Source organism: Mercenaria mercenaria, chromosome 2 (genome assembly GCF_021730395.1).
Source record: "Mercenaria mercenaria strain notata chromosome 2, MADL_Memer_1, whole genome shotgun sequence".
Lineage (NCBI taxonomy): Eukaryota > Metazoa > Mollusca > Bivalvia > Venerida > Veneridae > Mercenaria > Mercenaria mercenaria.
This window is the reverse complement of record NC_069362.1, coordinates 2,191,390-2,211,438: the sequence shown is the minus strand read 5'-3', so window position 1 is coordinate 2,211,438 and position 20,049 is coordinate 2,191,390. Positions and strand designations below refer to the sequence as shown.

At 33.5% G+C, this 20,049-nt stretch overlaps 1 protein-coding gene across 4 annotated transcripts in view; it reads left to right on the top strand.

Annotated features, from left to right (window-relative positions):
• LOC123563077 (neuronal acetylcholine receptor subunit alpha-10-like) overlaps positions 1-20,049 on the top strand; it is a 242,721-nt gene that overhangs the window by 70,312 nt on the left and 152,360 nt on the right. The window lies entirely within an intron of this gene.

Genomic DNA, 20,049 nt, shown 5'->3' with positions numbered 1-20,049 from the left:
CCCTTACAAAGAACACATTTTGACACTGTAATTTTGTGAAATTCCTATCTTACTTGAAATATTTTATTAGATCAAATAAATTTCACGACTTTCAGCACTTATACAAAATCTATGCATTGTGCACACACAGAAGTGTAAATACGTAATCACGTATGATTTTAGAAAAAACATGCAGATGTTTTGGTGAAATAGTTTCAGTGACTAGATATGCATGTGACTATATATGCATGTGACTATCGTTTCAGTGACTATGTATGCATGTGACGGAGATACTAAAAACTGTGCATTCGTGCAAGGTGAGGGTCTCGTGCATTATTTATCTCGTATCCTCATTTATGATTTCTCTGACAAACTTAATATATAAATATGATAAAGGAATATACTAATGAAACATTTATTTTTGAAAGACTCAAACATTAAACCATTAATGGCATCAATGCAATTCGTCGAATTTGACCTTAGGAATGTCCTATCGATATCAGCTGATTAATAACATGTTTCAGGACTTTTATGTGAAAGTGATGTTTCAACTAAATAATTATATAATTTTCAACTGTGTTCATCGTAAACAGTGTACTAGCGCAGATGCTAATATTACAAAAAGGTTAATGTTCAAACATTACACGAGACATTTGTTCTCAGATATTTTTTGTCAAGTTTAAGCATGTTACTTTTTTCACGATCATTCTCTTATGATGCTTTTCTCTATTGGTTCAGTACATGTGTAACGTATTTGTGATCTATCTAAAACGGAAGTTGAATATATGTGTTTAGACTGAGACATGTATATGTACATCAACTGTATACGGATATAATATATACGCCACTGCTTTTTGTATACGATATCACACCTTCACAGTGACTAAAATAAAAATATCAATTATAATTAACGAATCTATAATAAGGAAAGCATAAAGCAGAAAAGTAAAACATATAAATACCGACTTAAAAATTTCAAGAAGGAACGAGAATCCACAGTTCAAGCCTACAATCCCCCATAATATCTGAAAGAAATATGTACTCGTATACTTAAGAGTCACTTTTTCAAGTTTGTTTTGATAAAAAAATGTTTAACCACTGTTATAGAAATATGTCTTTTTTTTGACAAATAATACAATCTAGAACGAAAGTTATCTACGGGAAAAGACTCTTGAAACGATTTTGTCCATTCTCGATTTAAATTTACCTTTCAATGACAAGTAACTTTCATTTTTGTCGAAACTCATAATATACACGTACCACATATAAAGCATCTTTATTCAGAGAGTTTGTTCGGCTTTGATAATGCCAAAGCTCATCCTGCCACTCAGCTTAATAGGCCGCAAAAGTTTCTTAGTGCTCGAAAGCATCAGTCTTTTTCGTAGTTGATAAGATAAATTCCTGTCGTTAAACCGACTCGGTTACATTAACTGTTATCATATTCACATCCGAATGGAAAGCAAAATGAGCCGCGTCATGAGAAAACCAACATAGTGCGTTTGTAACCAGCATGGATCCAGACCAGCCTGCGCATCCGTGCAGTCTTGTCAGGAAACATGCTGTTCGCTAACGGTTTCCCTAATTGCAATAGGCTTTGAAAGCGAACAGCATGGATCCTGACCAGACTGCGCAGATGCGCAGGCTGATTCCATGCTGGTTGCAAACGCATTATGTTGGTTTTCTCAAATATATTTACATTATTTATATCATCAGATATTAACCTAAAGGGTATAGGGCATAGGAAAATATGAAATGGATTTCTTTGAAAAGTAAATTGATATAAATAAATATCATAACAGTTTAATATTTAACCTCTTTTTAAATGAAACAGATTGATAGGGAAACGTTTCTCAATTTGCATTTAAAATGCTGACTGCAAATTCGACTGGCATGCCAATTATTTCCTCTGGTTAAACTGTTAATCTCTTACGGAAATAATGTAAACGAAATAACTTTAATTGAATTGAGAAACTAGCTCCAAAAATTGCTTTACCCAGTGGGATTTCAAAACAATTAAATATTTACGGAAAATTGCCAACAGTGACGCTTTTCTAAGATTTGATTATGTTAAATTGCGCACTTTAGTTCACACAACCAACCAATGAGAGAACTTTGCAGAGTGTTTTCTTTTCGTTTTAAACCAGAAAGGAAAAAGCGTAGATACAGAAATTGTATTTGATGCGACAGAGTGAGAAGCACTCAACGTTTAAGAAGAATACTTCTTAGAGTTGATCAAAATTAAATTTGTTATGGCTACAAACGCCAGTCAAACTGTTCTTTCCAGCATAGTACATTATGGATAGATAAGAGGCCACTTAATGAAGCATTAACGATCCTTCCTACGAGTTAAATATAAACCATCAATAGTAAAAGTATGAAATGATTCGTATTATCATATCTGACATTTTACATAACATCATATCAAAATATATCAAACATGTAGAGGAGATCTGGATATAGGAGTACATTTGCAGCCATGAAAGAAAAGAAACATAGAGGCAAATATTGAATTAATCGAAACAGCTATATTACTTAATGGGGCAACACTTCATAAGAAACGGTCTGGTTTAGTATTATACAAATAATGTATTGCTTGTTATCAATCTACGACTTCCGTTGCACATTTATTGTTTGCGTTTGCTGCAACAATTATAAGCTATTGAATAATCAAAACGATAGAAAGAATTAGTGGTGTGAAGTGAGGAAACACCCATTAGTTATTGATTAAAAACATAACTTTATTTGGTCTTAATCGCCAAGATGCACAATATTTAATCAAAAGCGTAGCTGCTGAATAAGTGATACTTCAATGTTAGAAATCAAGCGATTCAATATAGGCCTTGTAATATGTCCAAAGGGTTTGCTATTGGCCGAAGACCGAGGGTCAGTACAGCTTCTTGAGGAATAATAAGGCCAATATGAAATCACTATGAAATCACTTGATTAATGACATTTTATCATTCACCATTGATAATTTTGAAAACATCATAATTTCAGCTGGTAAAACAGATTAGGCCACGTATAGGTATGTAATTTTGTAACATATTGTAAATCCTCGATATTATTACAAATAATGGGACATAACCATGTTTATTTATCTGTTTTCTCTAGTGAGGACACCATTTGAGCTGATAAAAAGTACTTTCAATCATACAATGTAATTGCTTTTTAGGCTTCAGATATTGAGGCACAAAATTGTTCACATATGTGTTAATCAAGATAAAACGACCGACCAATCAAATATTGTACACTTTCATGCCTCATTTTATTTTAGTCTTAGACTGTTTCCAGTTTACAACTGACATTCTTTTCCGATACTTCATGTATAATTCCAGTTATTTATCCCAGCATGTGAATCGCTTTAGTAATTGTACAAATAATCAAAAATATTTAAATGTCTAAAATAAGAGTCTTCCTTTTAGTTAATTAAATTAAGCCTCATATTATTTTCCCAAAGTTTTCCTGGAGTTTCTAACAGGAACTAGTTTACAAACTGCACTACCAAAGACCATGAAAGTATCGTTATCATCCTACATTCTTTTAGACTTTGTTGTTAAAGGATTACCTTTTGCAAATATGTGGAAACCGTTTAATTGTATAATTTTATGTCAAACAGTACAGTGCAATTTAAAGATTTAACGGAAATAACTTGTTCCTACTTGCCGTCTTGTCAGAACCACTCAAAGTGCTTTAACCTCGTATTGGCTCTATTTTTCTTTCTTACTGGCCCTGATTTTTTATATTGTATTTGTATTATCTCAAAATATTTCATATTATTTTCGTAATTTACGAAATATCGTGCCCTGTATTTCATTTTGTTAAATATTTATCTGTTACATTGATTGACTTTCAATTATATTTACAGTTATTTAATTCACTGCATCACGCACATTTCTGTACCAAGTCACATGCGATTTTTAGTTCTACTGGCCCCGTCTTAAAGAAAACAATATGTAAAAGTGGATAGGAATTTAACGAATACGTTCGCAATATTCCTTCCTAAAAGACAATGTAATAAAGTTCCTATTGAGCGTAAGATAACAACAATATAAGAGGAGCAAATCTAAATCGATGTTGCAAAGATTCAGTCTAACATTTATTGTTAGTGCATGCACAAATATTGATGAACAGACAAAATGAATAGATTATTGATACCGAAGGTAAATTTATCGCAAAAGAATGATGAGGTAGCGTCCATGTTATTTAAAATGTTTGAAAACATAGGATAGATGATATGCATTAGTTAAAACAGCTAAAAATAGATCAGCCTCTTAACAACTCTCCAGAGATATTGTTTCGTATGTACAATCTTTGCTAACAGTTGACAATATCCTGCCGTAGGGTAAATGACTGTATCATAGGCCGTGGTTGGAGATTCTAAACGTTACCCAATAAAAGTGAGGGACAATCAAACTATAAATGATACAAGGTCCGAATCTTGTTCAATATGCACACGAATATCGCGCGGGTTATACCACTGCATACTTCAAAGGTAATTATGATAACACAATGTGAAAGATAAGACATGATGTTACTACTTAATAACCCTCTTGTGCATTGGTAAATAAATGTTTTTGCATATGACTTTTATGGAAAGCTTATATCTGATTGTCACGGCTTAGACTGAGCGTCATAAAAGGCATTTCTTCTATGCAAACTCAACACTATGTACAAAACCTTCCAGAGAAATAACACATAAAGAACTCTTTGATATCAAACCATTAAAACGACATCCTCTTTGTCGGTTCTCTAGTATATATATACATATGACGCCAACGATATACTTGTTCAAAGTAAATGATAAAAACCTTCCGACGGGCTAATAGTGTTACAGAGAATATCATCAGCGATATGAATTCTTAAATAGACCAAAGGGAAAATGTCTGATTTAATAGACAAATCATGTTCCATGACCCAAATTAAGTTTCTAAACCAGGCTGCAGCAAATGAACTGCCAATACCCATGTGGCATATATTAATTTACGAGTTCAACAAGTGCAAAGACCTTAAACTTTGAGGACATATACAAAATATTAGAAATTGTAGTGCTTTCTATTCCAGTGTGTATGTTATTCATTTAAATTGTACGGAATACTTTTTGTACTAGGACTACGGGTAACACGTGTATTTATAAGGCAGGAAATTAATCATCTCTGTTTGTGCAGAAAGATGTAATCACTGCTTCCATGTTTTTGTAGTTTAGATGCAATAATTACTTTTTGCTATATCGATGAATCTTTGTGCGGTATATAACTACTGTAACAGTATATGACATCGAAAAGTGAATCTGCAAGATATATCTACAGCATAATTGTGGTTACTAAAGAGAACGTAAGAGCTATACTAAATGTCAGAAAAATAGATAATCCTAAAATAAAGAGAAAGATCACAAAGGGCCTCACGGGTATTTTCGTCTCTTATCCAGTTCATTTGCTAACATTCGCCCAGTTTCATCCCGCGCATAGTCAAGTTGTTTTTCGAAAGACTGGACGATATTTTATGAAAACATGATACTTTCATCAAATGTATTTCAAGTTTCATTTAAACATTGCTGAATTCAACATTTCAAAAGTACATAATAGGACAAATTAGAACATAAGTTTGCGCAAATTCAATATGTCTGTAGTCGTTGCTGTAAGATAAGTGTACAAAGTAGTATATAATCGTACTCATCTGACCAGTAAGCAGCAACATGTCATTATACTAACCGTCACAGAAATTCATAGCATACTGGATAGCAGGATATATACTGTAAAGATGATAACAGACTACTGAGTTACGGAATATGGTTAGTGATATTGAATATATTTCAAATGTTATCACATGTGTGCAGAGTACCAGTGGGAACACCAACCAAAAGGTGCAAATTCATACTGTCACATGACAGTCTCCAACATGCTTGTATTTGTACTGTTATAGAAAATGTGAACAGCGGAATCACTTCAAATATCCAGAAACTCGTTACAAACGACAGACAAATAACGCCTCTAAGAATATATTCGATACATTCCGAAAGACAAAATCACAGCTGGTGTAAAACTAATTTCATCAGTCAAACTGTTCTCCATTTGCCTTATATTGACTGACTCTTGGGACCCGACTTGTGCAATGGAATAGATCTAGCCGCCTTTTCAACGTCAGAATCTTTCGCTCTCCGATATAAGTGTTAAACGTTTATTATAACATATATAGATTAGTTCGGACATTGCTCCGTCTCAGAGGGGATACATGGCGTAGACGACTGAATATAATGTATATATTGGCGAATCGTGACAATGAACGTCTGCATCCTCTTTTGAAAGTAGTTGAATACTCACATAATCTGAATAACGAATTATCCTTTTGTTATTTCGTCTGGTATTATGTCATGCTCAAGCACTGTGACACGGGAATTTCAATTCCTACTACCTAAAATAACAGAATTGATATATGCCGTAAAGCTTTTGGTGTAATTAGATATATAATGGTCAACAAAACAACTTTTTATTATATCAATTAGTTAATGTCATATTGTCTTCTTTGTTATTTTAAAAAGGGATCTTATCGTTCATTAGTAAATGCATTCTACATCAATTTTATTGTTCTGCTAGATGTGTCCTCTGCGTGTATAACGGTTTGAAATGAAACATAGTAACGTGATAGAACTTCTTAATCGTATACTTAATGATAAGTTTAAAATGAATGTGCGTTTTTGGTTAAGCGTTGTTTTAGATAACTTTAGTGTAGCATTTCACTTAGATGGAGTGCCTTTGAAATCTTTTATAATGTGTACATAGGTGCTGTTTTCTTGTCTTTTTGTCACTACTTTAAGTATTTTTTCGACTAAACTGTGCTAAAACAAAAATTGAACCTCTAGATTTCACAACACCATCTTTGTGTACTTTATGGTTTTCAAGATGGCTGTAAATAAATACAAACCTTCTTGTCAATTAGTTATACCGAAAACTACAAGAGCTGTCACAGGAGACAGCGCGCTCGACTATTTTGATGCTGGATAGTGAAACTGGGAATATCTGAGGAAACTAGAGCTGTCACTGGAGTGTTTAATGACTCCAATTGTGGATGAAGATATTGCACAATAACCTGAGTTTATGTCAAAAATATCAACTTAAAGTAATAAGAGAGGTAAAGATAAAATGTATCACAACATTATATAAGTATATCCTAAGCAAAAAGGGGCATATTTCATTAAATATTGGTGCCAGAATTATGCAGCTTGTGTCATATAGTGTGGGTGATGATGCTGAACAACTATTTTAAGTTTAAATCAAATCCATTCAGTAATAACAGAGATAGAGTGGAGGTGCATCAAAACTTTAACCTGAAAATCTAAGTGAAAAGGGGGGATAATTCATGAAATATTGGTGCCAGAGTTATGGCCCTTATGACAGATGATGTAGATGATGATGAGAAATAAGTATTTCAAGTTTGAATCAAATCCATCAAGTAATTACAGAGATAAGATGAAAAAAAGAAAGTGCACAAAACTTTAACCAAGGTGGGGACGCGGAAAGACGCCGACGCCGACGCCGACGCCGGGGCGAGTAGGATAGCTCTCCTTATACTTCGTATAGTCGAGCTAAAAACTGAAAGACAGTCTTGCAAAGCAGATATTAAAACACAAATGGTTATGGAAAATTTTTTATGATCTTTTCTATTTAGAACATGCTGGATTTTAGATAAGTCTCACACTGACAGCAAATTCGTCTTTGTCCTAAATACAGTGTGAAAACATAGTTCTTCATTGATTCTTTGTGACTTGAATCAGAACCATTACGTAGAAAGCAAACGCCAATACGTAATTACAGTATTCATTTTTACCAGAAAGTAACGCAATGCGGGTAATACCTTGCACTGTCGTAACAAAGCAATATAGTCTCACATGAATGTCGATATCTTGCTTCATTTATTTCCAGAACAATCTACTGTATCTTGCGATTTGACAGTAGGTAATTACAAACTGGATGCAATGATCCGCTTAAGATAGATATAAGAAGGCAATATATTGGTTCTTGCTTGCTAGTCTGAAAGATATACCGTTTGTGGTCATTAAAACGGAACTAAAATAAATGCGTCGAGCAGTAAACGAAAGCAGAAAATGGTCAGTGTTTCGACTATGGTATTGTCGTAAAAAACTTCATTATCTTGCAGCTTAATTTGAATCACTTTGCATTTAACAAAAATAAGTATTTATCATGCATAAAGATATATATCTCAGTCAACGAGCAAAAGCATTATATGCAGTAAAGTACCAATAAGAAATATTTTGAGTAATGAAACTTTTTAATTTTACATATTCAAAGGTACTTTCAAAACACATATTAAAATATTTGAAAATTTCTCCATGCAATTGATCAAATGCTTATCTATATGATAAGAATGTTTATATAGTAACTAAGCCGTGTTTAAGAGAACATCCTGAACGTATATTTTAATAATCTACTGAGTGGTATTCAAGACTGATATCAAAATAATAAATTATATTGAGATAATAATAGTTATGTAGATTAGCTGTAAGTCTTCAATATCTCGTAAAAATAAAAGCCAAATACAGTCATGTACTAAAGGCGGAATTATGTATTTATCGGCAGATAAAAGCATCTGGAACGGTCTCAATAATGATAAATGATGAGGTTACTTTTGCGAACTGATTAAATATTGATGGTATAAGACGCGTTTCTTGAGTGTAAACTTATTGCAATAGAGGATAAAATGAGACGAACAATGGCAAAGATCCCGTGATATTTGAACAAAATACGCCACTATTGATCCGGTCTGTTCCGCTCACAGCTTCTTTTCTCTCACTTTCCTAGACATATCAAAATAGCAGTTACTCTGTTATTTTCTTCTTTATTGAAAAAAAAATATTAATTCTGACTATATAGAAGACAAGCTTCCTTGGTGTGTTATTTGTCATTTCAAAAACGCAGTGAACAAGAACATCGAGTATATGTTAACAATTTTGTAACATGATTACTTTAAGGATAATGTAAGATTCATTCACTGTATGTAGGTGCAGATGGGAATTTCCGGTCTCGAGGGTAACTGTTTAGGCGGTTACGAGGCTCCAGCCGAGTAACCGCGTAAACAGTTACCCGATAGCCGGATATTCCCATCTGCACTACAGCCAGGGATAGAATCTTTTTCTTGCATACCATATTAAACAAAGAAGAGTAAAAAATAAATTCAAACAAATGATTTTCTTATAGCACATTTTTCTTATAGTAGCGTATTAACAAAGCGCGAGAACTTTACCTCCGTAAGCAGGAAGTACGTCATGACGTTACAGAGACGAAAACAACGTAAGAGTTTCGGTTTTGTTTTATCATCTGCAATGAAACGTTATGTTATTTCCTTAAAATAACGTTTTTTGAATCGAGAAATATGTTATAAGGAACAAAGAGAAACTATCAAGGTATTTAAATTTTATCCCGTTACACAAAAAACTATACACATCTTCTGTACATATGTAGTTCGTTAACCATCATTTACAGCACGAGAGTCATCTTACACCCCGGGTCGTAGATGGAGTTTTCCAGCACCGGTGAAATCACCAGAAATCCCCGTCTGGTATGCAAGAATATAGGATTTCGTGTATTAATGTCTGCAGAAGTCCGCAGATCGAGGTTACTAACATATCCAAAGGGCTTCTACCGACGTAAATACACAACACAAACACGTGTTGTCGCTATAAGTGCATAAACATCATGACACGACGACTGAATATATTGTTTTCATAGGTGATGTCCTTGCGACTCCGGAACAATTTTTAATTACCATTCTGTTCATATTTGAAACGATCATCATGTTCCAATAACCATTACAGTAGCGCACAAATCATTAACACTGCCTAAACGCATGTATTAAAGGTTTTAATAAATTATTTTTATTTCTCTGTATTGCAAACATAGCATTAACCATTTCTTTGCATATCATTTCGATACACAGTAACACAATTTCAAAAATAGCTAGTTTACAATGTACGAGCCGTTTTCAACGTGTTGAAGCTACTTCCAAGAATAACATTCTGTGAAATATGTAATACCAACATACCTATTGATACTACCCGAAATCCTAAAGATGAATATTTGCATCAGTTCCATGCGAGTCAATACATTTACCGTTATCAAATAACTTTTTCCTAATGCAATATTCGAAAGAAAAAAGACAAGAAAATATTTTAAGCTCTGACACATCAAGTTAGAATTAAAAGTCATACACTAACAGCACGTGGATTGTCCTGTTAAAAATACACGATCTAACTTTCATTAAACATGCCCGGAGTCAGGGAATTAGTTTTTATGCAAGTATGCCTTTTAAAGAAAATGGAACGGCTTCAATCAACAACTTTCAATTCATCAAATGACAGCTGCTCATGAATGTTACGTTAAGCAAAATTGTTGTAAACTGTTTAGCACCAGTTTTTGGTACTCGACAAATTGCACATATGCATTAACAGGCAGTGTCTTCAAGTACTACCCGACTTACAGCTACGAAGTTCTGTTTATAGGGTGTCGTTAAGCCATAACTAAATAAACCATTTCACTTTATTAATAAGTATGAATCATGTAATTTGGTTACAATAATCAACATTGAACATCACTATAATTGCTGATTTGTATTTTCTTTTTATTTCCCAACAATTTGTAATATTTTTTTTAATAGATGACAACTGAAACTTACAATTCCGGCTATCTCGAAGACATTTTCAAATCCTGACCCGAAAACAGAGAAAGGCCGATAAGAACAGTAACAGCAAACAAATAGCTATAATAAATGAGCCGTGCCATGAGAAAACCAACATAGTGGGTTTGCGACCAGCATGGATCCAGACCAGCCTGCGCATCCGCGCAGTCTGGTCAGGCTCCATGATGTTCGCTTTTAAAGCCTATTGGAATTGGAGAAACTGTTAGCGAACAGCATGGATCCTGACCAGACTGCGCGGATGCGCAGGCTGGTCTGGATCCATGCTGGTCGCACACCCACTATGTTGGTTTTCTCATGGCACGGCTCAAATACTGTATCATGTTTGCAGCTACTAAGTATGGAACAAATAAATGAATTCCAACGTGAAATATTTAATATTTCATTTATTACGTTACATGTGTTAAACTATGTGAGAGACAACTCAACTTTACAGTTTATATTAAATATGTCATCCAATAGTGGTTAAATACATTCTAACTTTAGAGCTTAAACCGAGTGAAGAAGAAACAAACATTCACTTTATAAAATCCAACTGAATAACACATAAATTGCACTCAAATTAATTCAAAACACAATCTGAAAAATAGTCAAGAAATGAAAAGCTTTTTATAGTATATCGCGTACTATATACTATTTACAGATTTTCATTTCAAAGTCATTTCTTTTTTTAATGATTGTGAACTTTCTACTACACCCACAGAACGTTACAAAATAGAACCAAGTTGCTTTATTATCCCCTGGTGAACGTATTTCTCCAGCTTTTCCATCACCTCATACCGAATCAAGCGAACTGACACAGTCAATAACTACATGCAATAAAACTCTTAATTTAAAAGGAAAATTAAGACCCAATTGGGACCTGAAATATTCTTTAAAGGAATATTAAGCGTAGACTATTTGCGTGTCTAAATTGACGATGGTGTTAAAGGAGCTTTTATAATTGAGAAAACAACGTTTTCCTCATCAAAGGTAACCGTGTTTTAAAAGAAAAGCAAACACTACAACTAAATAATATACATGCTGTACATTTGTTTCAGGATAATTCCAAATGTAATACCCGGGAATATTAAAGAGTCATGTTATAAAGGAAATCTCATTTCTACAATTTCACCTGTTAACCTTGGTGCAACTTTCTTTTGTGCGCTATCAATGTCATTAAAGTACGATAATTAAATAAGATACTGTACAAATTTGTCAATTTCCATCAATAGATAGGTTTTGTGATAAGCACGTGATTTATATGTTTTATATCAAAGCAATTATTGTTAGAGATATGATGACGGGAATTGGCCTCTTCAATTAACTTCAAACAAAAAGAAGGTTTCTTACCAAATTATGCTGTAAAACCTATTGATGCGTTAGCGAATTCACAATAAATAAACGTTTACTGCTCGCAAACTTTATAAAAAACATACTTCTCCCGTTTGATTTTGTATTTTATTGTTAAGTAAACGAAAAGTCTTTGTCCATATCGATGTGTAAATATCCTTTCACTGTTTTACAAGACTGTATTAAGTTGTTCTCTTAAGTCACAGACAAATTCAATAACCTTAATGTTATTACAAGTTATCATGTATCCCGTTATTGCCAGCAATCAAACACTCAATCCTTGAATCAAAATAATGATCAAATGTTTGCCCCGCTTTGTCCAGGCTTAATTTAATAATTTGTACAGCTATACGCGTAGTCTAGACCGCCCAGTCCTTGCATTACATACTGTTATTTTTCTCAGGTGTATTATAGCCGTTTTGCACGAAGTAATTATAAAACTGAGTTCTGTAGGTGCTACATGTCGTGAGGGGTGTTGCATATTGCATCATTTGTCATTGTCGTTCTACGCGTTACTGATTTGATTAATAAGCGTTTCTTCGTATTAATGCCTGTGAAACATTGACAAAAGAACACGATGTTTGAAAAAAGTAGTACATTCCGAAGCTTTTTAGATAAACCATGGGTAGCGGAGCTATTGCAGTGATATTGGCAAAAATGTGAATAACTGGCTTCCTTTATTTCAAAACTAAGCTACTGTATATTGTGTTTTGACGTTAGGTAATATTAAAAAAATACTGCAGAGTACTTAAGAATAATCTAAAATGCGGAATCATGTTAAGCTTATGTCATGTGTTTTCCGTCGTGGTTTAGGTCGGCGAGCGGCGCGCAATAAGAATACGACGACATATATATTGCCGTGCGTTGTACCGCATTGTAGTGCGTTGTGTCGAATGTCGTGTCGTGTTGTCGCGCTTCTTGTGTCGGTATAAAACAGCTAAACAGGATTTTACAGTAACAATGACTTATATATTTCTTTAGTCTTTAGTAGCTTTACCAACTGTGGCAATTAACTTCATATAGATTTACGCCCTGCATTCAGTGGACGACATGTGTTTAAAACATATTCTGATGGCACAATCATTATTCTGACACTGGCAGAGGGATATGAAACTGGCATTGGGGTAGGAAACTAGCATTGAAGTAATAAACTGGCAATGGGATATAAAAAATAGCTCATAATTTCACTTCTGTTTTAACCAATTTTGAAAATTTTAAAATATATTTGTTAGAAATTTTAAGTTAATAAAAACAAAAAATGAAGATCAAATATTGTATTTAATTAAAATCAGACCCTGATGGCAGTGATTGAAAAGAGAAATTTGGTGCCGGTGAAAGAGTTTAACTGTACGGTGTGGTTTCGACACTATTTACTTATTCGCCTGTGGAGTAATATTAGATAGCTGCGTCCATTAAATTGACTCACTGTCCTTGTATATAAACTGATGCGTTTTTTAAAAGAGGTCTGAATATATATACATTTTTTTCATGTAGAATAGTCGGTATCATGTTGAATACATATTTTTGCTCAATTTCAAAATTGCAAAGTAGGAAAATAATACAAGTGATAAATATATGTAACTTGTTACGAAACTTAAGTGAGGATAAACAGTTAGAAAATCAAATATTCCCATTAATGAAAGTGTTCATCTCTCACGGAAACAAGGTAAATTAAATAATTGTAATCTAATTTTTAAAAAAAGCTCTGAAATTGCTATTTCCAGGGAGATTTACAAAACAATTAAATATTAAACAGACGATTACCAGCAGCGACGCTTCTCTAGAATGTGATTATGTCAAATGCTGTCATTAGTTCACCTGACAAAGAAGAGATATTTTAGAGAGAAAAAACTAAGACAAAACTAAACACGCAGGCAACGAGGAAAAAATGAAGAATTAAAGAAAGACAGTGGACATTGGAACGGTTAGTGGCAAAAACCACTGTTGAAACATTAAAAATGATGTCATAAAATGACTTCAAAGTTAAGCTCTCTAAAATGAAACAAAAATCAAATCTAAAGCAAACATTTCAAAACAAAGGACAAAGATTTGTTACATAAGTATGTCAGAATTTTACAATTGTTAAGAGTTTCACACTTACATTATACTATCAGCTTGAGCTTTAAGTCTTAAAATACGTCTTGTGAATTCTAAAAATCTATTATTTACTATCACGTAATTACGGTGCATGTCGGCTCAATCAAACTGAGTTTGCTATTATTGTTCTTGGTTGCATTCTATGCTTCCAAAGGATTGTTTTACAGATTTTATTCTGTATGTCAGTCAAAAGTTACTCCTTAATAAATTGATTCGCACATTTGCCAAATGTTACAGAATAAACGCCCATGATTTTATTATCCCCTTGCGAAAATTACATCTCAACATTTCGATAATTTTAGAAGAACGAAGCAAACTGACACATACATCAACAACCAGCAATAAAAATTCTAAATATAAAGGGTAATCTAACATTCATTTGGGAAATGAAATATTCAAATGAGAATTTTGATTCTACTGAAACATTGAGAAATCGAATCGTTCACATAATGCACATAATTAGTTTTTTCTGTTATATCGACGCTCCGGAAAGCAAATTCAACTTAAATTTGATGACAATATCATGATAAAAATATTTCTGGAGCAGTATTTCAAACATCTATTTGAACACTTGAAAGTAGTGCTGCATTTGATATCATTATTAAATCAGTTGAGAATGATCAATTCAAACAGGTGATGTACTTTTACAAATGCTACATTGATTTTTTGTAGTAGTTTTAAAAACATTGTGCATGTCTAACAAATGAACGCTCGTGTTTTGAAAGAGTTACGTCTTTAGACTAATAGGTATCTCATCGTCAGCAGAGTGGAACGTTGCTCTATCTCCATGTATCATTTCAAAATTTTTAGAAAATAGATTTCAAAGTTTAATTTCAGCTTATTTTCTTCATTTCTTGATGAGATTTTTTTGGGGAGATATTCGGTATTGAAGTTAACATTGATGCCTATGGGAAATACATAATTTCTTTGATTATGAGAATCTGAACTTGAGTTTCGAGAAAATTTTGCGGTAGAAAGCTGCATTATATGATTCTGATACAAATATCAAAAAGAAATATAAATTCCCCCTAGGAAATTTTTTTCTAGTTTTCAGGGGAGATAACCCATGAAAAACCAAAATCATCAGGGGAGGTAATTAAAAAACATTGAGAACTTCTGTCACTATATAACTTGTCAATATGCACCTTATTTCTATCATTTTACATTTTCAAAGCGTACATTATCAAGTTGTATGTATGCTTTTGGTGAAATTGAGGCCTGTAACGGGTAGGCATCCTTAAATGTATATAGAGCATCTCGTACCAGTCATATGAAATTAGTTCACTTGTATTTTGGACAGTGTCTATAAAACATTTGTTCTACTCTTCGGGTGTTCTAAGTCCTGGAGGTAAAGCAGTTTAATTGTTACCAATATAGTACTCAAACCTGACAGTCAGAGAAAATCATAACGTCAAATATTCGCAAATGACGTTGTTGAATACATGTACGACATTGTCACAAACTAGTTGTTTATCGTTTTTTTGTATCATGAAAGTGTATTAACTCATTCTCTTAAATCACCCACAAATTAAATAATCTTAACATTATTGCCCGTAATCAAACACCCAGACCTGGAACAAAGATAAATGAATAAATATTAGCCAAGTTCCGACCAAGCTTGATTTAGTAATCTACTTAGCTTTAGATAATGTTTCCTTGAGAAAATTGCGATGAAATGTTGACAGATGAACACGCGGTTCCTAAAACAGTAGTACATCTTAAGGCAAAATTTCTATCCTCTAATTATAGATTTATAAATATCTTCACTGGAACTGTCAATTACATCTGATATTGTTTTATTGCGAATTCATACAAATATCATCCGAAGTATTATTGATATGACGTATGTGAGTAATATGTATCTTCATGGAACCTGAAAAACACACACGTTAATCAAGAGTCTTGATAATTTTCGCATCCTTCTTATACCAACATTCCCATATCAGGCCACTATTTTGATTCCTTTTAACAGTGAATGAAGTATATATTGATGTATGAGCTGTAACCACTCCATAAAACAGGAATGCCCATTAGCAAAGCGCAGGAAAACTTAATAGAGCACAGGGTGGGAAGAGTCAACGAAGTTAAATAGTTTTGAGTCGACCCAGGAAACATTTCTATGATTCATAACTTTTATGACGCCCCCTTTTTTATTGACAAAACCTGGTCACGTGTTGTGTTTACGCACTTCAACTCGAGCGGACGCTTCATAAACACGAAAAAGTTACCCTGCATCCGCCCCAGCATCCACCAAATTCTCCAAAAGTATTATTTTTATTATTACTCAGTATGCTACATTTAATGTTGTCGAGTAGTTGTTGAGTTTACAAATCAGCATTATCTTTTAGTTTAGGTTTTTGCGTTTATATACTAGATATGTGAAGTTAAGTTATTTGCTTTGAAATTCTAAATCTGCGAATTATGTGTATCCAGCTATATGCTGTTTTTTTGTTTTTATTAGTTTGGCAATTACGGATAATGGTATTACCCTATGAAGCAACATTGTGTAAAAAGTAATAGTTCTTAAGCATCAAATGTAAAGCCATGTATATGAACAAGTTAATTTTGGTAGAGATTTCCTCCTTCCTCCTTACAAACTTAAAATGAAAGGTCATTGATTATAAAAGGCAATCATAAGATTGCTCCTACACTGCGGCTGTGAACCTTGAAAACAATCAAACTGCTCTTTGTCTCCTAAATTCGAAGGTTAGATCTATACGTGTAAAACAATCAAACTGCTCTTTGTCTCCTAAATTCGAAGGTTAGTTCTATACGTGTAAAACAAACGCTAGTATGTAATTACTGCTGCATTCTCCTTGCAAGAAAATAATGTGTTGTTGGCAATATATTGCTATTTCGTATCCAAGTGATAGAAGCTCCCGCGAATATCGATATCCAGCTTCATTTATTTCCAGGACAATCTACTGTATCTTTCGTTTTGACAGTAGGTAATTACAAACTAAGATGCTGCAGACCACTCAAGATATGTGTTAGAAATAAATTGCTTATTCGTTTACTTAGTCTGGAAACTGTTCAGTTTGTAGCAATTGATTTCTTACTACAATAAATGAGTGTAACATTAAACGATAGAAGCTGAACCGGTTACAGCAGAAAATATGGTCTAATCTATGCATTTGATAAGACGATCCACCTCTTATGTATTTTCCTATATTATCTGACTATTTATCTGAGGCTGTGCTATTTTTAAATGTTTTGATACTTGTATAAAACGCTGTCATTTGGTGACACAAATAGGGAGGTATCAATCTCTGTTTAATCAAACAGCATGCTGCTCTTAAGTCTGGCATGCACGAAACCATTGTCACCAAAGTGCCCTAATGTTTCACCGAAGTGGTCTATATGGTAATTGTTTTTCAAAAACAATCATTTCAGAAACCCACACATTGGCATCAGAAGCAAAGTAGTATATTATTCATCATGTAGACAAATACTGTCAAACGTTCTGATAATGACTGTATATAAATTAGGGAATATGCTGCGTTTTTCGATTTTAATCAAAATTGGATTTGTAGAAAAATCAAAAAGAGCCATTCTCCTGCATGTTATTTTGTGTTATTTTGAATCTAATTTCCTTCCACTGTCAGCAACATATCATCGACTGTCATCATATATCATAATTAAATGCACATTAAGCGTGTGCAATAAAGATTTATTGCAACAGGAAAGCCGCAACAGATAACACCCAGAATATGAAAAAAATGTGATTGAAAGTCTGGCCAGATAAATACATTGAAACAGCACAAAAACACGCATGTAACTACGTTAATTTTGGACTTTAGTGTTGCTATACCTATATTGAAAAGCCACGAAAAAAAATCATAGTTTGTTCTTTTCCTTGAATTAGTCAGATTCAGATAAATGACTGGCGCTAACTTCATGACAAAGAAATTTTCTACCAGCTAATTTTAAGGACATTAATCCACTTTTTTGACAAAGTTAACAAATCCCACAACGTCGATACTTCGTCAAAAAGTGGGCCTTGCATCTATCACCATCTCCCAGTTATTGTGCAGAGCAGAACAAAAACCTAGAACAGAAGAAATATAGTAGTGCAGCGGACCTCCCTACCTCGCCGTTCTTGACTGATTTAAGTACGCGAAACCAACCGGACTGCACAAAAGAATTATGTGCGATTTTGTAACTTATCATGCATGCTAGCATTACTGAATTATTTGAGTTTATATATTGTCACAAAGTTGAAGGCATAAATAATGCTTATAAATGTTTATATCCGAAATATTCCAATTATTCTGAAGTATTTGCGGCAATTTCTTTCATTTACTACTCGGTATACTTCAGTCGTTCCGAAATCAGCTACGGAAAATGCGTATTCAAACGAGAATTTGCCATTATCATTATATATTTACATTCGCCCTATTCTTTTCCTTTGAAAATTATGACGTTCATTTCGTATGAACATCAAAAGGAAAGGCACGAAAGTTACGTCATCGCTGCTTAATGATAACCGGCCGCTGTTTTGACGACGTCCGCGTATAGTCAAGGGGAACGTTCCTTAGATGACGTCGCAGTTGTGGCCGGGAAGCTGATTTTGATGTTAAATGTCACAAAATATGTGCAGTTAATAATATCATCTTGTTTACAAATGGAAAGGAAATATTATGTAAATATAAGAAATGAAACTTTTTTTTCGGTGTTCATGGGAAATGAACGACAGCATAAACACCGAAAAAAATCATTTCATTTCTTTGATATTACTGACTGAATGGCGAACATGCAGATCATGATCAGACTGCACGGATGTGCAGGCAGATCATGATCTACACTGGTCGCAAAGGCAGAATCAATCGAGTTTAGCATGATAAGGGTTAAATGCAAAAGCATCATATAAGATAGTAAAATTACGTCATGCAAAATAACTTTTTAAGTCTCAGATATTTCCCTAACTAATATAGTAAAACTATTGTTTAACGGAACCATATGTGCATATACAGAGAAAGGTGTCTGTAATGATGAATAATGAGGCTACTTTTTCGGATTGATTAAATATTGATGATATAAGACGCTTGTCTTGAGTGGAAACTTATTGCGATAGAAGATAAAACAAGGCAAACGATGGCAAAGATCCCGCGATATTTGAATAAAATACGCCTCTATTGATCATGTCTGTCCAGCCCACTGCTTTTGCGTCTCTCAAGTTCCAATACAGATCAAAATAGCATTTCAACTGTTACAAAATTATAGTGATTATGTCATAGTAATGCTCCTTTCGTGTGCGTTTAATTATTTAAAAATGTATAAGCAGAAAGATCTGATAAACGGTTTTGTTTTTAATTTTTTCGGTAACACTCAATTTATAAAAGCAGAACTTTTAACTACAGACTAATATTCAACTTCTAGCTGTGTAACAATTCAAAAGTATATTTTCAACAAATTTGTGATGAAAACAAAAGAATGAAGTATATTGGATTTTAGTTAATATATTAGCTGATATCTTCTGTACCATTTATACAAGTTTAGTTTGATTTTTTAATTAATTTATTTTATTTTGTTTGATAAAACGTTGCACCAACACAGATGTAGGTCATTTGGCGACTTTTCAGCTTTGGTGGTGGAGGAAGACCCCAGGTGCATTATTTCATCACGCACGAGCGTGTACCTGGGTCAGCGACCTTAACCACTCGACCACGGAGGTCCCTTGATTTATTAAAGGTCATCTAAAAATTGAACGGATTTTTTTAAACAGTATATTATACGAATTGGTATAAACGAGTTGAATTTTTTATTTACATCATTTAAAAAATGCACATGAATAACACGCTGAAAAAAATATTTGTCAGAAAATCAAAAACCAAAAAGTGTACTTTTATTCCTTCCGCTAAAAGTGTTCATCTCTCACAGCAACAATGTAAATGAAATCATTTTTATTCGGTTTCAAGACCTTTTTGCACTATTGCC